General features: G+C 45.8%; 1 protein-coding gene across 1 annotated transcript in view; it reads right to left on the bottom strand.

The window, feature by feature from the left end:
* syn2b (synapsin IIb) overlaps positions 1-22,965 on the bottom strand; it is a 625,573-nt gene that overhangs the window by 244,519 nt on the left and 358,089 nt on the right. The window lies entirely within an intron of this gene.

Here is a 22,965-nt window from a genome sequence, read left to right on the forward strand (position 1 = left end):
CCCTCCGATCCATTCTACCCAGGCCCTTCATAATTTTATACACCTCAATAAGGTCTCCCCTCAGCCTCTTCTGTTCCAAAGAAAACAAACCCAGCCTATCCAATCTTTACTCATGGCTAAAATACTCCAGTCCAGGCAACATCCTCTTAAATCTCCTACGTACCTTCTCTCGTGCAAGCACATCTTTCCTGTAATGTAGTGATCAGAACTGCACACAGTACTCTAGCTGTGGACCAACTATGTTTTATACAGTTCAAGCATAACCTCCCTGTTCTTGTACTCTATGTCTCAGCTAATACAGGCAAGTATTCCGTATGCCTTTTTAACCACCTTATCTAACTGGCCTGCTGCCTTCAGTGATCTGTGGACATGCACTCCAAGGTCCCTTTGTTCCTCTATACTTCTCAGTGTCCTACCATTTAATGTGCATTCCCTTCCCTTGTTAGATCTGCCCAAATGCATTACCTCGCACTTCTCCTGATTGAATTCCATTTGCCATTGTTCTGCCCACCTGACCATTGATATCTTCATGCAATCTATAGCTTTCTTCTTCATTATCAACCACTCAGTCGATTTTAGTATAATCTGCAAACTTCTTAATCATACCCCCTACATTCAAGTCTAAATCATTGATATATACCACAAAAAGCAAGGGACCTAGTACTAAGCCCTGCAGAACCCTACTGGTGACACCCATCAAGCATTACCCTTTGCTTCCTGCCTCTGAGCCAATTTTGGATCCAGCTTGCAACTTTGCCCTGGATCCCATGGGGCTAGAACCTCCACTTTTTTTGCATGCTTAATGCCCACTTAATGCCCATTTTACCACTGAAATTACATATAATAGCCAGATATCTCCCATTTAGCCACAAAATGGAAACTGATGTCCATTCTTCAGAAATTTATCACCGAGCATTACTTTCCCTATTTGCTTAACTCCGGGAAAAAATAATACCGCCCATCCACTTTTTTTGAGCGGAATCATCAGAACGGGCAAAATCAATGCCCATAATATCGCCCAGCATTAATTTCCGCACTGATTTAACGCCGAGATTCAATAATACCGCCCACCCACTTTTTTTTGTCGTAAAGAGCATATTTACCGAAACTAGCAGCCATGATCGCCCAGCGTCACTTTCACCACCTCGCACACATATCAACCACAATATCGCTCGCCTCAAAAAACGTCCAGAAAAAGTGGAACTAACCGGAACTAATCACAGCGTTATGGATGCCATGTTGTACATCACATGTCACATCCTTTAAAAGGCTGCTGTGCTTCAATCTCGGGGGAGTTCAGATGTACTCTGGAGGTTGTTGGAGTTGATGTGAACATCTCTACAAACATTTTGCCCGTACTGTGATCAATTGGAATTTAATAGGTGTCTTCGTTGGGACATTCATTGTTTGTGATCGATCGGTGGCAAACAGAGAGCTACCACAATGGGGCCTGTCCATTCTCACCCTCTCTTGATGACCAATTACATGCAGCAGACTCGAGATCGCCAAAGGTAAGCTCCACAGCATTATGTGCCCAATGTAAGACATGCCAGACTGATGAGGAGGACCAGACGTTATACCCCCCGCAAGTAAAGGGAGAAGCAGTGTTTCCTCGTCTTGCCTGACACCACCTGCCTTCGGAGACTGCGCTTCCATCAAGAGGTTATCACTGAGGTATGTCAACTGATGAAGGGAGACCTACAGCCTGCCAGCACCATCAGTCCTGCACCGTCTGTCGAGGTCAAAGTCACCGTGGCACTATCATTCTATGCCTCGGGTTCTTTTCAGGCCACAGCTGGCGACATTTTCAGACTTTCTCAGTATGCCACACATTGCTGCATTAGACAGGTCACTGAAGCCCTGTACGCACGCAGGAGTGACTTGATCAGCTTCCCTATGACCAGGGAGGCACAGATTGAGAGGGCTCTAGGATTCTCCAGAATTGCAAACTTCCCCAAGGTGCAGGGAGCAATAGACTGTATGCATATCGCGATGCAGGCACCTTTTCAGGATGCAAAGGTTTTCAGGAACCGCAGGGATTCCACTCCCTGAATGTCCAACTCATTGTCGACCACCAGCAAATCATACTGTCTGTGAATGCTAAATTTCTGGGCAGCATCCATGATGCTCACATCCTACATGTGAGCACTGTATCTGACTTGTTTAACAATCAGCCACAAGGTTAATGCTGGATGCTTGGTGACAAGGGATATGGTCTCACCACCTGGCTGATGACCCCTCTGCGTGATACCCACACCAAAGCCGAGAGGCGATACAATGGGAGCCACAGAGTCACTCGCAATATCATGGAGAAGCCATTGGAGTGCATAAGCAGCACTTTAGATGCTTGGACCACTCAGGAGGCGAGCTCCAATACCACCCTGAGCAAGTAGCTCAATTCGTGATGGTGTGCTCCATGCTGCACAATTTGGCTATCAGGAGGGGACAAGAATTGCCTGATGAGTCTGACAGTCCACCTCACCAGAGAGAGGAAAAGGAGGACAAGGAGGCAGACACTGACATCGGCCCAGACAATCAGGCTGAGGCTGAAGCCATGCCCCTGCCCCCCTGTAGACCGCATGAAAGGGCCCGTGGTGGCATGATAGCCGCAAGAGCCTTACGTCAGGAGCTCATCAATGAGCGCTTTGCCTGAAAGAACATTGTTGTTATTTACAAGGCTGATACAGTGCTGGGTGTGCAGGTCATACATCAATGGTAGGCATCACCTTGGTGAAGTTAAAGTTTAAGTTGATTGAAGTTAAGTGTCATTATACCCTTCGATGTTAAGGGATCACCAGCGTGTAACGGTGTAGCTATCTGAGCCAATGCGCAACAAGGTTTTGTTAAATAAAAATCATTTAAACCGAACAGTTGTCTGAAATCATCAATATTTCTGTAAAAAACAACCCTCTCACCCTGCCACCCCCCTCCCCCCCCCGCACCGCTTCTCCTCCCCACCTCTAATCCTTCCCTTTCCCCTCCTGACTCCAAGCCACCTGGCCGAGGAGCTCCTCAGGTGATGCTTCATTGGGGGGGGGGGGATGACGGCCGAAACATGTTGTTCCTGGCTCTCATGTGTGGTTGGCAATGCGGGTGCGGCACCTTGGGGTACAGTGCTTCGTTCTGGGACCACTGGGAGCCCTCTGCCACCAGTGTTCCTGGCTAGCAGTTCCAGGGCCTCCTCCATCCCTTCCACATTATATCTTAATTGTTGGACAAAAACTCAGTGCCAACTATGTTCTTGGTGCTTAGTAGGCTTTTTGCTGCTGGTGAATCTCCCTTGTGCCTCCCACAACAGCCAAACAAGCACACACCACAGCCATACATGCCTTCAGTCCCTCTGAACTCCCTCTCTCTCTCTGTCTCTTCTGCGCATGTCATGATGACCCTTGACCTCCTGAATCGCGGGAATCGAGCATTTGCATGCCGTTGCTAAGGATGACGACACTTTACGGCAGAACGCTACTGCCCATTTCATATCGCTCGCCATAACGCCCATTTTTAAAAATGGAGACTAGATGCTTTGAGAATGGGCGAGAAGCCGGCAATCTGAAAACCCTTTTTTACCGCCCACGCCGGAAATAACGCCCACTTTTGGGTGATAAGCACAAAAATGGAAAAGCTAGCCCATGGGCTTTTACTTTTGGGACCAATATTTTGAAAACTCAAATCATCCCTTAATCTAAATTTCATGGAATGCGACCCTAGTTTCTGTAATCTTTCCTCTTAATTTAACCCTCACAGTTCATGTATCATTCTGTAGGCTAGACTTTCCCTATAGCCCCCCACCGCCGGATTGCCGGCCAAAAAAAAGCGCTAAGATTCTTCAAATAATGCTGGCGAAAAATTCCATAAAAAAGGGAAAAATACCGCCCGGCGAGAAAATTGATCTTACTCGTAGATTCTCGGCGGTTAAACGTGATCCTTGGCAAAATGGGCGGTTCTTAACCAGAATGGGCAGTAAGTACTCAAATTTAGACTGAGGCTGCGATTGGGCTTAGGGAGGGGAGAAAACGCAAAAAATATTTCTTCAATGAAACGAAAAGAAAATTTAGAAAACCTTCCCAAGACCCTTTTTAACATAATTGTGAAAGAATTTTAAAATAATTATAAAAAAATCTTTCACTTACCTTTCTTTGCAAGGTATTCACCTACTGCCCTGTTCCCGCAGCTTTTTGTGGGCGTTTTTTTTCGATCTTACCTACGGGTCACCGCTGAGGCAAAACTTGGACCGTAGTGGTTTTCTCGGCGGTGCACGCAAGTATACGTGGGCAGTCTGCTCCCCAGCGGTATTTTGAAAATGTTGGCGGAACTCTTTAAAAAATGAAGTAGGAACTTTCGCCGGGTGGTTTTCTGCCGAAAAAGAGCTGTACCGCCGAGAAAACCACCGACAATGAAGAGGAAAGTCGAGCCGTATAAATCTACGCTGCACTCCCTCCAAGGCCAATATATCCTTCCTAATGTGTGATGCCCAGAACTGCTCATAGTCCTCCTGGTGTGGATTAATCAGGGCTTTATATAGCTGTAGCATGACTTTCTAACTCCTTGTATTCTAATCCTCTAGATAGAAACACCAGCTATCCCCTAGCCTTTTTGATTATTTGATGTACTTGTCCATGCCATTTTAATGATCGATGTACATGGACCCCAAAGTCTCTTTGAATCTCCACTGCTTTTAGCTTTTCACCATTGAGAAAGTACCCTGCTCTATCCTTTTTAGGTCCAAAGTTCCTATCTTGAAATCCATTTGCCACAGATTTGCCTATTCACTTAATCTATTAATATCTCTTTGTAACTTTAACCTTCCATCTACACTGCTTACAATCCTGGCTATCTTTTTGTCATCAGCAAGCTTGGATATCTAGCTCTCTATCCCATCATCTAAGTCGTTAGTAAATACAGTGAATAGTTAAGGCCCCAACACAGATCCCTGTGCAACGCCATTGGTCACAACCTGCCATTTAGAATACCTGCCCATTATCCCTCCACTCTGTTTCCTGTTGCTCAGCTAATTTCCTAACCAATACAATAATTTGCGCTCAATTCCAGGAGCTTCAACTTTAGTTAACAGTCTCTTATGAGGGACTTTATTGAATGCCTTCTGGGAGTCTGTATAAATAACATCCACAGATATTCTTCTGTCCACTACTTTAGTCACCTCGTCAAAATCAGGATTGTCAGGCATGACATACCCTTTACAAATCCGTGCTGGCTCTCTCTGATCAGCTGGAAATGTTCAAGGTATTCATTCATCTATCCTTAATAGCAGGGGGGAGGGCACTGTGCAGGAGGCCATATCTAAAGCAGGTCTTCAGGGAGTGATTCTCCTACCTTAACTTTACTGAGGAACATTGGCCGGAATTTTCTCCAGCGAGGTGGGGGGGTGGGGGAGCAAGGGTTGGGGATTGTCTACTGAGGAAGATTGAGCAGGGGCTTGGAATCAGCTGGCGGGGGTATTGAGGGGTGTCAGGGTTCAGCTGGGGGGGATTGAGGGGGGGGGTCAGGGATCGGCTGGGGGGGATTGAGAGGGGGTCAGGGATCGGCTGGTGGGGGGATTGAGGGGGGTTCAGGGACTGGCTGGGGGGGATTGGGGGAGTTGGGGATCAGCTAGCGACGGGATTGAGGGAGGGTTGGGGATCAGCTGGGGGGGCTTGTGAGAAGGTCAGGGATCAGCTAGCGAGGGGATTGGGGGGGGGGGTCAGGGATCGGCTGGTGAGGGGGTTCGGGCCCGAGGCCTGAGAACAGCGGCAAGAGGGGGATCAGAGGAGTGGCGGAGGCAGGGATAAAAGGAGCCACCTGGGAGCACTGCGAATGAACCTGTGAGGAGAAAAAAAAAATCAAAGTGTAGCGTCAGAGGAAAGTAGGTAAGTGATTGCTTGGTGAGTATTTCTCTTTTTTTTCTAAACTTGGGAATTGGTTTAAATTAAGAGCCGTGATTAAAAACTAAACAGAGATAAATGATATTTTAAAACTTGACAGCCTAATTAGTTAAATAAAATACAATAGCGATGGCGGGGCAGGTGATGTGTTGCAGCTGTAGCATGTGAGAGCTGGTGGACACCACTGTGATCCATGGCGACCACATCTGCGGCTCGAGGAATTTTAGCTCAGAGTGGATGAGCTGGAGTCCGAACTTCAGACACTGTGATACATCAGGGAGGGGGAGATTTACCTGGATGTTGTGTTCCAGGAGGCAGTCACACCCCTTAGGTCAAATACTTCAAATTTGGTCCGTGGTCAGGAACAGGAGGGTGTGACTACGAGTGAGGCAAGTATGGAGTTCCAGAGGATAGCATTGAAGGAACTTCAGTCCTTGCTCTTGTCCATCAGGTATGAGATTCTTGCTCCCTGTGTGGACAAGAGCAGGGACTGCAGAGAGGATGAGCAAACAAACCACAGCACCGTGGTACAGGGGGCCATTCAAGTTGGGGGAATAAAAAGAAATGTAGTAGTGGTAGGGGACAGTATAGTTAGGGGGTTAGAAACTGTTTTCTGCAACCGAGAGCATGAGTTCCGAAGACTGTGTTGCCTGCCCGATGCCAGGAGTAAGGATATCTCCACTGGGCTGGAGTGAGAGGGGAAAGATCCAGTTGTTGTGGTCCACGTAGGTTGACTTATACATGGCCTTCTTCGACCTTACAAAGGCCTTTGACACTGTCAACCGCGAGGGTCTACGGTGCGCCATCCTCCATTTTGGATGCCCCCAAAAGTTCATCACCATCCTCCGCCTGCAGGTTGTGATCTTTACCAATGGATCCATTACAGACCCAATCCACGTCCGGACTGTGTCACCGCCCCAACCCGCTTCTCAGTCTTTCTCGCTGTCATGCTCCACCTCACAGTCAACAAGCTCCCCGTTGGAATGGAACTAAACTACAGAATCAGTGGGTACCTGTTCAACCGTCGTCAACTCCAGGCCAGGTCCAAGACCACCCCAACGTCTGTCGTTGAGTTACAGTACGCAGACGATGCCTGCGTCTGCGCACATACAGAGGCTGAACTCCAAGTCATAGTCAACATATTTACTGAGGCGTACGAAAACATGGGCCTTACGCTAAGGTCATCCACCAGCCTGTCCTCGCCGCACAGCATTGCCCCCCCAGTCATCAAGATCCACAGCGCGGCCCTGGACAACGTGGACCATTTCCCATATCTCGGGAGCCTCTTATCAACAAAAGCAGACATTGACGACAAGATTCAACGCCGCCTCCAGTGCGTTAGCGCAGCCTTTGGCCCTCAAATCCACCACCAAACTCATGGTCTACAGGGCTGTAGTAATACCCGCCCTCCTGTATGGCTCAGAGACATGGACCATGTACAGTAGACACCACAAGTCGCTGGAGAAATACCATCAACAATATCTCTGCAAGATCCTACAAATCCCGTGGGAGGACAGACGCACTAACATTAGCGTCCTCGACCAGGCCAACATCCCCAGCATTGAAGCACCGACCACACTTGATCAGCTCCGCTGGGCAGGTCACATCGTTCACATGCCAGACATGAGGCTCCCAAAGCAAGCGCTCTACTCAGAACTCCTTCACTGCAAGCGAGCCAAAGGTGGGCAGAGGAAACATTACAAGGAACCCTCAAAGCCTCCCTGATAAAGTGCAACATCCCCACCGCCCTAAGTGGAGGAAGTGCATCTGGGAGGGCGCTGAGCACCTCGAGTCTCATCACCGAGAGCATGCAGAAATCAAGTGCAGGCAACGGAAAGAGTGTGCGGCAAACCAGTCCTACCCACCCTTTCCCTCAACGACTATCTGTCCCACCTGTAACAGGGACTGTGGTTCTCGTATTGGACTGTTCAGCCACCTAAGGACTCATTTTTAGAGTGGAAGTAAGTCTTCATCGATTCTGAGGGACTGCCTATGATGATGAGGTTGACTTACAAAGATAGGTTGCGTTGAGTTTAGAAAAATGAGAGGTGATTGTCATGTATCCTACATGGTTACTGCTTGTACTATTACAAGGTGTGCCACCAGGGGGCACCTCAGTGGGAGACTTGTAGGTTACCTGTACAGGTGTGTCAGGCCAAGTATAAAAGGCAGGCCACCAGGTGTGATCCTCACTCTGGAGTTATCAATAAAGGAATAAGGTCACTACAGTTCAAGTACAACACATTGCCTCGTGGAGTCATTATCACAGCATCTAAAGACATAACAATTGGCGAAGAGTTTATGGGCCTTCACGCGAAAATGGCTACCCTTGGTATGCCAATGGTGATGATTGGGATGCCTTTGTGGAGAAGTTTGACCACTTCTTCACAGCAAATGATCTGGCAGGCAACAATCCGGCCACACTGGCTGATAAACGCAGAGCTATCCTGCTAACCAATTGTGGGCCCACTGTCTATGGCCTTATCAGCGACTTGCTGGCACCAGCGAAGACAACGACCAATACGTACGAGGAGCTTGTAATGCTGATCCAAGAACAACTCAAGCCCAAGGAGAGCATCCTCACAGCCAGACACCGGTTTTACATTCACCGATGACCCGAAGGCCAGGAAATCACGAAATATGCTGCAGACCTCAGGAGGCTGGCGGCACCGTGTGATTTCGGCAACCACCTCACCGAAGCGCTGCGGAATATCTTTGTCATTGGAATCGGCCTTTTTCATAAGTTACTGTCTGCGGATACCACAGTCACACTGCAGAAAGCCATCTCTGTGAGCCAGGCATTCATGACCTCGACCAGTGGCTCGAGGCAGATGACTCATCCTCAGGACTCAAACCTGGCAGGTACTGTGCACAGAGTGGCGCCTTTTAGAGGCTGGACTGTGGAACGTGAACCTTCTCAGGGAAGAGAGAACATGCCCCCGAGTCCCTTAACTCAGAATCTGCCAAGGGGAGCTAACCGAGTAGCTCCAAGCTGGTGTTGCGGAGGGAATCACAGGGCTTACCAGTGCCGCTTTAAAGACAATGTGTGTAAAGGCTGCAGCACAAAGGGCCAAGAATGTATCAAAGAAATATGACTCACTGTGTTGATGAAGAGTCTGCAGATGGCCATGAATCCAGCGCGGATTATGAAACGATGGTCAGAAAGGCAGCTCAGCCCCACGATGAAGTATATAGCATGTTTACCTGCACCACCGAGCGTTCCCCGTTGAGGATGGAAGTCGAGATAAATGGCGTTCCAGTCTTCATGGAAGTGGACACAGAGGCGAGCCAGTCAGTAATGAATCAAGAAGCCTTTGAGAGGCTATGGGACAATCAAGCTGAACCACCCAAGTTGGTCCCGGTTGAGGCAAAGCTGCGCACATACACTGATGAACTTATCCCAGTCGTTGGTAGTGCAGATGTAAAGGTACTCCATGATGGCGCGGTGCACAAGTTACCCCTGTGGATTGTTGCAGATGATGGACTAATGCTACTCGGAAGAAGGTGGATGGAGAAGATCCATTGGCGTTGGGAAGATTTCATCCCTCCAGCAATCGATGTCCTCCATGCTCAGAGGCAAAGCAAGCCCTCACCTGAGGGTGGACCCAGCACCAGAGAGCAGACCAGCACAGCACCAGAGGCACAGACCGCTCAGCACGACTGTGTGGAGATGATCCAGCTGAGACGACCCGAACGCACCTTCCAGGCTCCAGTGGCAGGACTCCGGAGGAAGAAAATCGGATCCAGAGGTGACTTCCCAGCTACAGTGGCAAAATCCGGGGAGAAGAGGATCTCCGCAGTCGACATCGTGGATGGAGGAAAGATGGCGCCCAAACCACGAGGTGAAGCACTGAAGGAAAAGATGGCAGCAGCGCTGATGGAGCAACACGTGGCACCAAACGAAGAAGAGGATTGGGGTAAAAATAGCAAAGCTCTCTTAAAGGAGGCCTGCAATCCACCACACTTAAAGATACAGTTCCACACTCTCAATCAATGTAAGAGCAACTGTGAGTTAGATGTAAAATGTGCAATTGGTGATCAGAGCTGTGTACATGCAATAAGCAAAGAAAAGCCTCAGTGTAATAGCAACTGTGAGTCAGATGTAAAATGTGTAATTGATGATCAGAGCTGTGTACATGCAATAAGCAAAGAAAAGTCGCGCAATCGCGATTGGAGCTCCAGGTTATTTACTATGAGTAATGAAACGTTGTGCGATGTAGGATTTCAACTGCATACAGTCAATGCAGTGGGCAAACATTGATCGGGAGCACACAGGTCCAGCGAGCTACCCAATGTAGTAGCCTGCGTCCCTGAGACCAGAGTTATGCACCATGGAGTGTGGCCACAAACAGCCAATACATACAAGCCGCAGAGCAAGTGATCTCAGGAGGGCAACGGCACCGGTATCGATACCCTGCCCCTGATCGGCTCCACCTCTCAGGCACCCGATGGCACCAACCGCCACGAGCCTGAAAGAGCAAACTGCGCTAAGGCGCAGCCCCCAGCCCCTATTTCCACCAAGGCTACACCCAGGAACGAAGGGTCACCCACAACGGTTCTCCCAAATGGGACCGGGACCAGCCAGGATCCCAAACCAAGTAACGCCCAGGCAAGCGGTCAGCAGTTCCCTGTGCACTGCCAGACGACTGCTCCTCAGGGAGCAGCAGCGACCCAGGGTGCAAGGAAAGGACAGGGAGGTCACAGGCATCTGTGAACCTGCCTGACGCTAGGAGCACTGGCAAAGTCCCTGAGAGCAGGCAACTTGAGCCAACCGCATTCTCACTGCCAGCACCGGGCACCGCGCCGCCACTAGGCCACCTGGACACCATCCAGCCATTCTGGTACTAGTTTGTCCTCACACATCAGTACTGATTCCAAGAATATATCAAGTATGTACCTCACCAGTCAAATGTACTTGCCTCACAACTGTATCACAAATGTAATGATGTAAATGCAAATTTTTTTTTCTGCACTTGAATATATATGAATGTAATGAGCCACCGGCTCATAATCTATATGTGAGGGGGAAGGAGAATGGAGTGATCATGGACGCACGAACAGAAACCACCAGCACCTCCGCTGCCAACGAAACACCATCTACTCATCCAAGATGGAAACCTCCAAGGGTCAACCAGATAGAACTAAGCCCAGAGCACAGTCAATGCATGAAGGTGATTTGCACTAAAGGCTTGGGAGAGAGTGATGTCATGTATCCTACATGGTTACTGCTTGTACTATTACAAGGTGTGCCACCAGGGGGCACCTCAGTGGGAGACTTGTAGGTTACCTGTACAGGTGTGCCAGGCCAAGTATAAAAGGCAGGCCAACAGGTGTGATCCTCACTCTGGAGTTATCAATAAAGGACTAAGGTCACTACAGTTCAAGTGCAACACATTGCCTCGTGGAGTCATTATCAGAGCATCTAAAGACATAACAGTGATCTTATTGAAACATATACGATTCTGAGGGGGGTTGACAGGGTAGTTGCAGAGAGAACGTTTCCCCTCATGGGAGAATCTCGAAGTAGGGGCATAATTTCAGAATAATGGGTCGCCCATTTAAAATGGAAATGAAGAAGAAATTTCTTCTCTCAGAGGGTTGTGAATCCATGGAATTCTCTATCCCAGAGAGCTGGGGAGGCTGGGTCATTGAATATATTTAAGGTAGAGATAGACAGATTTTTGAATGATATGGGAGTCAAGGGTTATGGGGAGCAGGCAGAAAAGTGGAGTTGAGGTCAAGATCAGATCAGCCATGATCTTATTGAATGGCGGAGCATGCAGGAGGGTCCAAATGGCCTACTCCTGCTCCTATTTCTTATGTTCTTATGTTCTATCACTAGACAGAAAGGAGTAGACAAACTAATGGGACTAAAGGTGGACAAGTCCCCTGGACCTGATGGCCTGCATCCAAGGATCTTAAAAGAAGTGGCTACAGAGATAGTAAATGGATTTTAGTAATCTACCAAAATTCCCTGGATTCTGGAGAGGTCCCAGTGGATTGGAAAACTGCAAATGCAACGCCCCTATTCAAGAAGGGAGGGAGACAGAAAATAGGAAATTATAGACTGGTTAGCCAAACATCTGTCATTGGAAAAATGCTGGAGTCCATTATTAAGGAAATAGTAGCAGGACATTTAGAACATCATAATACAATCAAGCAGAGACAGCATGGTTTTATGAAAGGGAAATCATGTTTGACAAATTTGCTAGAGTTCTTTGTGGACGTAACGAGCAGGGTGGATAAAGGGGAACCAGTAGATGTGGTTTATTTGGATTTCCAGAAGGCATTCAATAAGTTGTCTCATAAAAGGTTACTGCACAAAATAAGAGCTCACGTGGTTGGGGGTAATATATTAGCATGGATAGAGGATTGGCTAACTAACAGAAAATGGAGTCGGGATAAATGGGTCATTTTCAGGTTGGCAAACTGTAACTAGTGAGGTGTTGCAGGGATCGGTGCTGGGGCTTTGACTATTTACAATCTATATTAGTGACTTGGATGAAGGGACGGAGTGTAATGTAGCAAAATTTGCTGATGATACAAAGATAGGTGGAAAAGCAAATTGTGAGGAGGATGCAAAGAATCTACAAAGGGATATAGACAGGATAAGTGAACGGGCAAAAATTTGGCAGATGGATATAATGTGGCAAAATGTGAGATTATCCACTTTGGTAAGAAGAATAAAAAAGCAAATTATTATTTCAATGGAGAAAGACTACAACATTCTGCAGTACAGAGGGATCTGAATGTCCTTGTACATGAAACACAAAAAGTTAGCATGCAGGTACAGCAAGTAATTAGGAAGGCAATTGGAATGTTGGCCTTTATTGCAAGGGGGATGGAGTATAAAAGTATGGAAGTCTTGCTACAACTGTACAGGGCATTGGTGAGACCACATCTAGAGTACTGCGTACAGTATTGGTCTCCTTATTTAAGAAGGGATATCATTGCTTTAGAGGCAGTTCAGAGAAGGGGTTGTCTTTTGAAGCAGGTTGGGCCTACACTCATTGAAGTTTAGAAGAATGAGAGGTGATCTTATTGAAACATATAAGGTCCTGAGGGGGTTTGACAGAGTAGACAAAATGGGCGAGAGGCATTGATTATTTATGATGGAGGGAAGGTCATTGATGAAGCAGCTGAAGATGGTTTGGCCTTGGACACTGCCCTGAGGAACTCCTGCAATGATGTCCTGGGGCTGTGATGATTGACCTCCAACCACCACAGCCATCTTCCTTTGTGCTATGTATGACTGCAGCCAGTGGGGCGTTTTCCCCCTGATTCCCACTTACTTCCTGGATCCAGCAGTCCCCGCCCCGGCTTAACTGCCGGTTTCACGAATTGTGTGAAACCCGTCCACGTGCAGTTAAGCTCAAAACGGAGGGGGTTAAAAGAGGCTTCCAACCTCATTACAATATTTAAATTGATGTTCCGCCCCCTGGGAGCGGCTTGGTCGTCCGCCCCCCGTTCCGCCCCCAGTAAAACAGGAAGTGGCCGGGTTTGAGGCAGGATCAGGTCGGGAATCCTATTTTTAACACTTTCACTGCCCCCATGCTTCAAACCCACCCGATCTTTTTGGTGTCTTCATTTCACAAATGAGGCTGTCACCGGGCTATGTCACCTGCTGCAGTCACAAATTGAGCCTCAAACCAGGGCATGGACAGCACAACCTCTGGGTATCAAGGTCACTGCGGCCCTGAACTTTTATGTAACATTCTCATCACAGACCTTTCCTCCCCTCCCCTCCTTTTCCTGCTTATGTACTTGTTTAAAACCTGTTACATCTGTAACATTTTCCAGGTCGGACAAAAGGACCTGAAACTTCAACTCTGTTCTTCTCTCACAGGTGCTGCCTGACCTGCTGAATATTTCCAGCATTTTCTGTTTCTATTTTCTATGTATTCGGGGTTACTCTTAGAAAATACATATATGCCTGTGTTCATGGAAATGGGAAATATATGTATGCCTGGCAGATAACAACATTTATTTTAAAAAAGAACTTTAATAAAAAAAGAAAACTAATGAGTGGTTCTACCAGATCTGCCAGAGATCCGCAGCCTGAGTGGTGCATTAGGCTTTGCCACAAGTGCAGCAGGTCTCCCAGAGGCAAGGAGAGGAAAATATGTGGCTGGAAAAAGTTGCACTGTACCAGACTCCCTCGCTCACACAGATAGGATCACCTGGGATATTTGAATTATTTAAATAGTTATAGTTTGCAGTTTGTTTATGTTTTTTAGCTTGCTAGGTGTAGCTGGAATGCAAATAAAGTTTTTATTACTGGAGTCTATGGTTTCTGTTTCCATCTGCGCTTTAGTTATTCAGGATTTAATGCGACATTCTCCATACAACACAACCTTCTGCCCAGAGACAGCCTGATTTACAGTTCCATTATGATTCCTTCCATCATGACCTGATCCAATTGCATTGTTGCTACTGCCCTGTCAGGGTTGACAGGTTAAATGATTAATATCTATTGTAATGATTTTCACTAAGCATCCGATGTGGTTTCAGTTTTAACGCCTACCCTAAATGTGCCATTAGGAAAAGGCTGTCATTTACAGCTCTTATTTGCATTTTTATTATTATATATTCCTAAGGGATACATACCTGATTTGCAAAACAAGTACAGGCAATTAACATGGCAGAATTACAAAATGAGCTACGCTCTTAATAGTGAGAAGAACGGTAATTATGTTGCTATAATCTCATAATGCATCCTATTCACTGAATTTACCAGCGAAAGATAAAAGCTATACAGTTGATAGGAATACTTTGTCAACAAAGTTTTAGGTTCCAATAGCTTAACTCTCAAATACACCGTGTTGTAAAATATAGGTGTATATAATAAACATATTTAAAATCAAGTATCTTTTCCCAGCAAAGGGCCAACAAGACCACATTTTGGAAGATTCTCCATTTTCTCTGCTGCTGTATGTGCTTTTATTCTAAGTATTAGCAGATCTACTGTGGCATTGCTCACAGCAAGAAGGAGGACAGGCTGTTTTATAGCACATATAACATACAATGTGCTATCAGAGACTCTGATTTATTGCACTGAATGTCAAATTCCATTTTTCTCAACTATAAGATACTCACTGTTGTTTTGGGGTTCAGTTCTGTCATTCTTGCAATTTTTTTTCGTGTGTGGCCTTAATTAATCCAATTCTTATGATGGGTCGTCGACCCGAAACGTTAACTCTGTTTTTCTTTCCACAGACCCTGCCTGACCCGCTGAGATTTCCAGCATTTTCTGTTTTTATTTCAGATTCCAGCATCTGCAGTATTTTATTTTGATTAATCTATGTTCCTTTGTCTGTGTATTTAGCTTTTATCTACTATTTTCAAAAGGATGATAACAGACAACATGCAACAGAAAAGTAGGTATGATAAGTTTAGTAGTAATGGAGTGTGAGGAAAGGTAACAAGTTCTGGGGATCTCAGGGCCCAGGGTCTGAGCCCACTGGGAAGGAAGCCGAGTTTGGATGGAGTCTAGCAACATGGGAGAGCGGTCTGGCACCAAGAACAGACAGTCCCCCGAACTCCCCTGCCCCAAACCAACCTTGGGCCTACCTTTTTCTGGCACCTGAGGCTGGTCAGGGTTCCTACTATTGCGGAAGTCAATGGGCTGCCTTTGGCACTCGTTTTCAGCCTATGGCGCACCAGCAGTATGTTAATGTGGCCCGGCCTGCAAAATGGACTTGGGATCCTGCTAGCACTATCGGACCAGTCGGCCAGTACACGCTCAAAAGTCACAAGAGGGAAATATGCCCCCTCTCTTTCTCTTTTTCTTTTTCTCTCCAGCTCACACTGCCACTCTCTCACTCACATTCTCTTGCTTTTTTTCTCTCTTTCTCTTACACTGCTGTCACTAGTTAGAGAATGTTTAAGTTTTTCTCTCAGCAAACTACATGGCTTTTACGATTACCTGAGAGGCTTTCAAAATTAAATTTGTTTTCTTACTTAAGAAAAAAGAACTCAAATTAGAATGAGAAAAGACATTGAATCTCATTAACTGTCCTTGACTTGTGCTGTCTCTCCAAGGTAACAATTTAACAGTTGATAAAATACAAAACTTTACCTGAAAAATTCATTCTGGAGATTGTTTTCAAAGTAATTTGGAAAAACTTGTAGGCCACCGCCGGCACTCAGTGGGTGGGACTGGGGGTGGGTCAGCTGGAAAATTGACAAAGATTGACAGCAGGTCAGGACCCCGCTGTCAACCCGCCGCCACGCGCCTTTCCCAAATGTCGGGTCTGCCTGCCCTCAGCAGACCCAATTGGCAGCAGCGGGGGAGGCAATTGAGCCAATTATTGACTTGTTTAGAAACCCTGAATAGTGATATTTTACACGTCTTTTGTCTTCAACAGCTCACCCATGGATTTCACGTTGCTCCTGGACACCGTCTGCTCATCTCAGGCAGAGATTGAATGGCATTGAAGCAGATTATTGGTGACAGCATTAAAACTTGTATAACATCTCACAATTTGCACTTGCATACTTTCCAAATCCAGAGACTTTGGTTTCTCCCATTGGAAGACAGATTGTGCTTTATGCAGGCTGCAAATCTTTGTAGAAAACTCTCCAGCCAGGGTAACCTCATTTCAGCAATCTCTCTCACCTTTGACAGAGTGCTTCTGTCAACTCCCCTTCATCTGCTATCTTCTGCAACAGAATGGGAACCATTTATGCTCTGTCACCTTGACCCTCAGAATCTGACCACAATGAACCCCAACACCAGTAGTACCAGGCACATCAGGAGCACCAAAAACAACAGCAACCTTCTCCGTCATCACCTGATGCTGCACAGGACACAGGGCATCAGCACCCAACCACATTGCTGCCCAGAAAGCCAGGGATGGCCTTACCATGGCCAGACTTACTTCACTTGACACAGTACACTCTGGCTGCCACATGAAGTGCCAGGTTGGCACCACCCCACATCCCTACAATGCCCAAGCCATTCCTTTCACATTCATCACCATTGCGGGGGGTACCGTTATATCTCACCATTCATTGCAAATCATTAAGCCACTTCCAAAAGTGCACACAAATCTGTCCAAGAATGCAAAGTGTTGAAAATAAAGATTTCAATGTTTGACAATGCAGTAACAGAAACTTTACATGAACATTGGCGAAAACGCCCAAGTGCCTACCCTTGTATGTTGTTAGTTGGTATGATTGGACAAAGATGAGGGTGAGTGTGAGAGGTGGCTTGTGAGATGGGGATGTGATAATGTAGACAGAGAGAGAGGATGGATGGAGGTGTAAGGTAAGTTGGTGTGAGTAAGAATGTGCAGGAGTAGGGTAGGGAAGGCAGAGCCATGGGGATGTGATGAGTGGCACAGCGGGATGAGATTGAGTGTGGCTTTGTAGTAATGTTTTATGATCTACTGAGATCATTGAAATGTTTGTGCCACTGCAGCCTGGTCCTCCTGACAACGTCTCTGCTTGTGCCCTCCTGTGCAATGTGCAACCAGGTTACGTTGGTCTCCTGGGGAGGTCTCTTCCATCTATTGAAAGGGAAGAGAACCTATCAATGTGCTCTGACTCCCTCCATAAGCATATGGAGGGAGTCATGGGAGAGCCTGGGTGCAGCTGTGCACCTCTGTGCAGTGCTTGTCAATGTTTGTAACACTTCAAAACTGTAGAACACGGACAGCACAACTGTCAAAATTAATTTGTGCATGGTCCCTTTAAGGAAACCAGCTGATGACACATCTCAAATGACATCACCAGACCCGCTTCCTTTTAATTGGCCGGGATCCTCGCTCGGCAGGCTTAACAAGTCCAATCAGAGTACAGTCATGTGGGAGGCCGGGATGGAGACAACAGCGGGGTCGGGACCCGCCACTGACGTCACCCGCCCCGGTCCCGCCGAGGTAGGCAAAATCACGGCCGTTGTTTGTATAGAAACATTAACAATGCCACTCAACCACACACAAGACAATTTTGTATGTAACTTTAACTATATTATTCTAAAATATGTAATTATTTTATTGCTTTATTATTTTAAAACTCCTGTTATTAACCCAAGCCTAGGCCTACAAAATTGTGGGAAAATAGGCTCTGAAATATTGCACCATATGTGTTAGGTTGCATCTGCCCACAGCCTCTGCCTCTGACCCCACTATGGGGTCAAAGGGACAGGCTAAGAATATTGCCCTTTGGTGTATTGGGCACCCCTTGTCAAAGTGGCAGAACATTCAACAGAAGCCTGATTCTGGCCTGATCAATTCTGGCAATGGTTTTCACACAAAAGATTCCTCGTAGGTTAAACCCTCCCCCACAGCACTAGTTAATCTCCATGTGTGGGGAGGGTTGAAACTAATTTGGCAGGGGCGGGGCACCAGACTGAAACATTTGAGAGTAGAAACAAGGTGCACAGAGGACTGGGTGAGACAAATATTACCAAAATAAAGAATAGTTCAGAAATTGGAGGGACCAGACAGCGGGAAAATGTGAGGCAGCCTAAGATGGATTTGGAGTGCATGTGTGTAAATTCCATAGTGTGGTAAATAAGGTTGGCACAAGTCGTCACATGGGACTATGGTATAGGGGCAATAATGGAGACATGGCTCAAAGAAAGGGAGGATTGGAAACTTAATATTCCTGGCTACAAGGTATTCAGGAAAGATAGAAAAGAACAAAAAATGAAGGGGTGGCAGTATTGATCAAAGAAACTATTATTGCACTGCAAAGTGATGATGTAGTTGAGTGAGCAAAGAGAGAATCTATTTAATTAGAATTAAGGAACAATAGAGGAGCTAATTATAGTGGGAAGGAGATAAAGGAGCAAATTTGCAGGCAAATTACAGAAAGATGCAAGAAGTAAAAAGTAGTGATAATGGGGGACTTCAATTATCCATTTATAGACTGGGCTAGACTGAGGTGTTCAAAATCATGAAGGGTTTTGACAGCGTAAATAAGAAGAAACTGTTTCCAGTGACAGAAGGATTGGTAATCAAAGGACATTAATTTAAGATTTTTGGCAAAAGAACCAGAGGCGACATGAGGAAACAAAAATATGCAGCAAATTATTGTGATCTGGAATGTACTAGCTGACAGGGTGGTGGAAACAGATCCTTTTAATAGGAAATTGGATAAATACTTGAAGGGGAAAACAATTACAGGGCTCAGAGCAAAGAGCAGGGGAGTGGAATTAATTGTATAGCTCTACCTGAGCCAGCACAGGCACCATCGGCAGAATGACTTCCTTCTGAGATCTCTGCGTTCCCATAATTCTACCCTCTTGAGCATCCCTGATTATAATCGCTCAACCATTGGTGGCCGTGCCTTTTGTTGCCTAGGCCCCAAGCTCTGGAACCTCTTGCCTAAACCTCTCCGCCACTCTACCTCGCTTCCCTCCTTCAACATGTTCCTTAAAACCTACCTCTTTGACGAAGCTTTTGGTCACGTGCATTAATTTCTACTTATGCGGCTCGGTATCAAACTTTTAAAATCTCATATATTCCTGTTAAGCGCCTTGGGATGTTTCACTATGTTAAAGGTGCTATAGAAATACAAGTTGTTGTTGTTATTGTTGTTTCATTCAATGATTCTCGTGCTTGTAATGTCTCTGCACCTTGTTACAAACTCACACGAGGCATGGATATATCAGGCACGGTCACTCTGTGACCTTCACTTTATTTCCAGGACTGAAGATCCTGGGTGGGACCTCCCCTTTTATACCTGGAAGCCCAGGTGAGGAGCTCACTCCCTGTGGTCAGGGTGTGCATTACAAGGGTACAGGTACAGTATGCATGAGTTACAGTTACATACTTATAGTCATTACAAGATGGTGAAACACATGACAGTGCTGTTCATACTTGTATCACAGCAGCATTCACTAGTGGCATAATGAACATTGTCGTTTTTGGTAAAAATATTAGTTCCATTGTATTTAGATGCAAACTGAGCCCTACAGTTGTCAACTACCAAGGCAACATTTCTGTTTTGAGAAGGCAAGATTCGGTCAATGTTACACAGCTGCTGTTCAAGTAAAGTCCTACACCTCTTATTGTTTTTGCAGGTTACAGGCAGAGTAACACCATCACAAAAATGTTGGTGTGGGGGTAGGGTTGGAATTCACATTCTCCAACAGCTTACTTTTGCACCCCCCTCCCACTAACCACGCTAATGCAAACCATAATAGTAATTTGGTTAATGACTTATTCCCCACTTGGTCAATTTTTATTGATGAAAGTTAGCATTCTGCTTGGGTGCAGCTTGTAAAGAAGGTCAGTTTCGTCAGCAATAAAGATGTCTTCGGACTTGTAATCGGGTGCGATTTCAGGATTTTTCTCATGCACCCAGGGGTCGATGCTTTCTGTGCAAAGGTTGCTTGCCTCAACATGTGTGGACCTGGAATTCGTCGCATGCTGTTTATTGAAGCAACTGAGCAGAAACAGGGCCAGCTCCAAATTACTTGGCAAACTCATACGTTTTTTTTTCCATAAGATGTGGTTGGAGATTCTCAGAAGGTTAGCCACTCAGGGCTGCTTAAACCAGCTCAGCAAAGCTGATTCAACATTAAGGCAAACTGGGTTGTGCATTCCCTTCCATGGCTGCTGATAATCAGCTGCCATTCTCATGCTTGCTTTTTTTTCAGGTAGATGGAACGGGTGGTGGGAAGGATGCCAAATTTCTGTGCCTTGAATTCATTCATTTCTCCAGGGTGCTCCTTCATCTATTTGAGGATCTTGTATATTTCTTCAATGGCGAGAGTCTTCTGGCTCAAGCTGCTCCTGAGACAGCTCTCAAACTTCTCTCTGATGTCACTCAATGATGCACAGTGCTCAGGTGGGCGAGGGCTGCCAAGCCTAGACAATCATGGGTTTGAATTCAAGTTAATCAGCCGCATTCGCTGGTCAGGGCCTATTTTGCGTGGGAATTGAATCTGAGTTAGAATTAACCAATAATTTGAATTAAGAGGTTTGAATTAAGCAAAAGATTTTCAATCCATTTTGAATGAGAGGTAGCTTCTGTACAATTCCATTAATGTTTTGTCCAAAATAAGGTTTCTAATATAAAAATGCGCTATACGACCAAATTGTCCTTAAAGGTTGCTTTTTGGCTGTCTGAGAGCCCCAGTCTCCCTTAAGATGTTACAAACCGTCATGAATTCTGCGCCCATGCCAGAAAAGTAATCAATGCCTCTCGTCCATTTTGTCTAGCTGTGTACGCTGAAGTTTACTTAGCAGCAAGAGTCTCGTACTACAGCGTTAGACTTCTGCAAGTAAATGGCGACTGATTTTCTTGAGTTTCTGAGGTTGTTGTGTCGGCTTTGGCTTTAATACCGAAGGTAGCACAGCAGCACTCCAGCTTTAGATGTCTGCTAACTAAGCTCACAGAAGAAGGCCGTGCCTTCAGCTGTCTAGACACTAAGTTATTGAATTCCCTCTCTAAACCTCTTAGCCTCTCCACCTCTGTCCTCCTTTAAGATGCTGCTTAAACCCTATCTCTTTGACTAAGTGTTTGGTCACCTGTATAGCCTTCTTTGGCTCAGTTTCAATTTTTTCTAATTACACTCTTGTGAAGTGTCTTGGGATGTTTTATTACAATATAGGCAAGTTGTAATTATATAAATGCAAGTTGTTGTTTATTCATATTGGTAAGAGCATAGATTCAGCTCCTACTAAAGTATATAACGGCATCATCACCATGTCTTCCAGCTGAGATACTAAGAGCTTGCAAAACTACCTAAGATCAGGACACAGTGTAACAGTGCAACACCTTATACCTTGTATAAAGTTGTCTTTTATATAGTTTAAAATCCTAACCGCAAACAGCCTACTTCAATGGCATCATCATAGATGGTGCCAACTCGGCAATGTGCTTATGAGGCTGATGACATTTGGATCCTGTTGCTGTTGGAAACAAGATGGCTTCTTCCAGACATTATCAAGCAGAGAAAGCACAGACTTAAAAAAAACTTACATTGCAAATATTTAAGGTTACAATCTGCCAATCAGAAAAGCCTTTAGATTCACTTTTAATCTTATGAGTTTTTGTTTGTATTGTAGATTCAGGTAAATAAATATCATAAGTATGGAATCTCAAATTATCAAACTAGTTCCCATTCACTCCCATTAAATGGGTTTTATTTACCTGGACACAGCATCAATTTCATTCTTAAAGAAGCAGTTACAACTGATCTGAACTGGTGTAGACTGGGAAAAATTTGCATTGTTTTAAGAATACTTTCAAATTAAACTTGCATGAATTGCTACTTTGTATTGACTAATCATCCCTAATATGCGCAATAAATTGGATATATATAGGTATAGACTCAGCTATCAGCTATCTTATTTTCAGGAAATACAATCCCAACGGATTGAGAACCTTTTTATTTTTAAGATATACCTGAACTGCTTTCATGAGGCGATGGTATGCTGACTTGATGTGTATGATTTCCAGTGCAGTCAATAATTATTGTCATGACAAGATGCATTAGAAAAAAAAACTAGGACCTATATACCACCTTACATCAGCAGGTCGGGGCCATAAAAGTAGTGGTGAGCGGCGGCCATGGGCAGCATGGAGGCATGCCACTACAAGGTACAGCGCGAACTGGTGCAGGAGGGCGACGGCTGTGAAGAGTGACATCATCAAGATCCAGGTCGGTGATTGGAGAGTGGGCAGATACAGCAGGAGCAACAAGGTCGGAGCGAAGGAGTGGCGAGAGACTGTGGAGGGATGTGATCGGGGCCCAGGGAGGTGCGAATTTGGGGCCAGAGGCCCAGGGGCAGCATGGACCAGCCCACACTGCGATACATGTGCGCACTAGGTCCGTGCAGCAGAGCTGATCTTCAGTTGTCTTGGGTAATCCTTGCCTCTGGACCAAGACCTAGCTCTGTCGAGCCCGTGTGATGGCTGGTGTGCAACGGCCACCACATGTTAAAAAAATCCACGCACAGGCATCTTCCACCCTTCAGGATGTAGTTTGGGATCTGAAATATTAGATCCTTCATTGAAACACCTGTGAAGTCACCCTTTTTTTTGGCGTGGAAGCAAGTCATCCTCGTTTCGAGGGATCGCCTATGATGATGATGATATCTCAAGCTGCTTATATACCACCTTACATATC

Source organism: Pristiophorus japonicus, chromosome 12, assembly GCF_044704955.1.
Source record: "Pristiophorus japonicus isolate sPriJap1 chromosome 12, sPriJap1.hap1, whole genome shotgun sequence".
In the NCBI taxonomy this organism is placed as follows: domain Eukaryota; kingdom Metazoa; phylum Chordata; class Chondrichthyes; family Pristiophoridae; genus Pristiophorus; species Pristiophorus japonicus.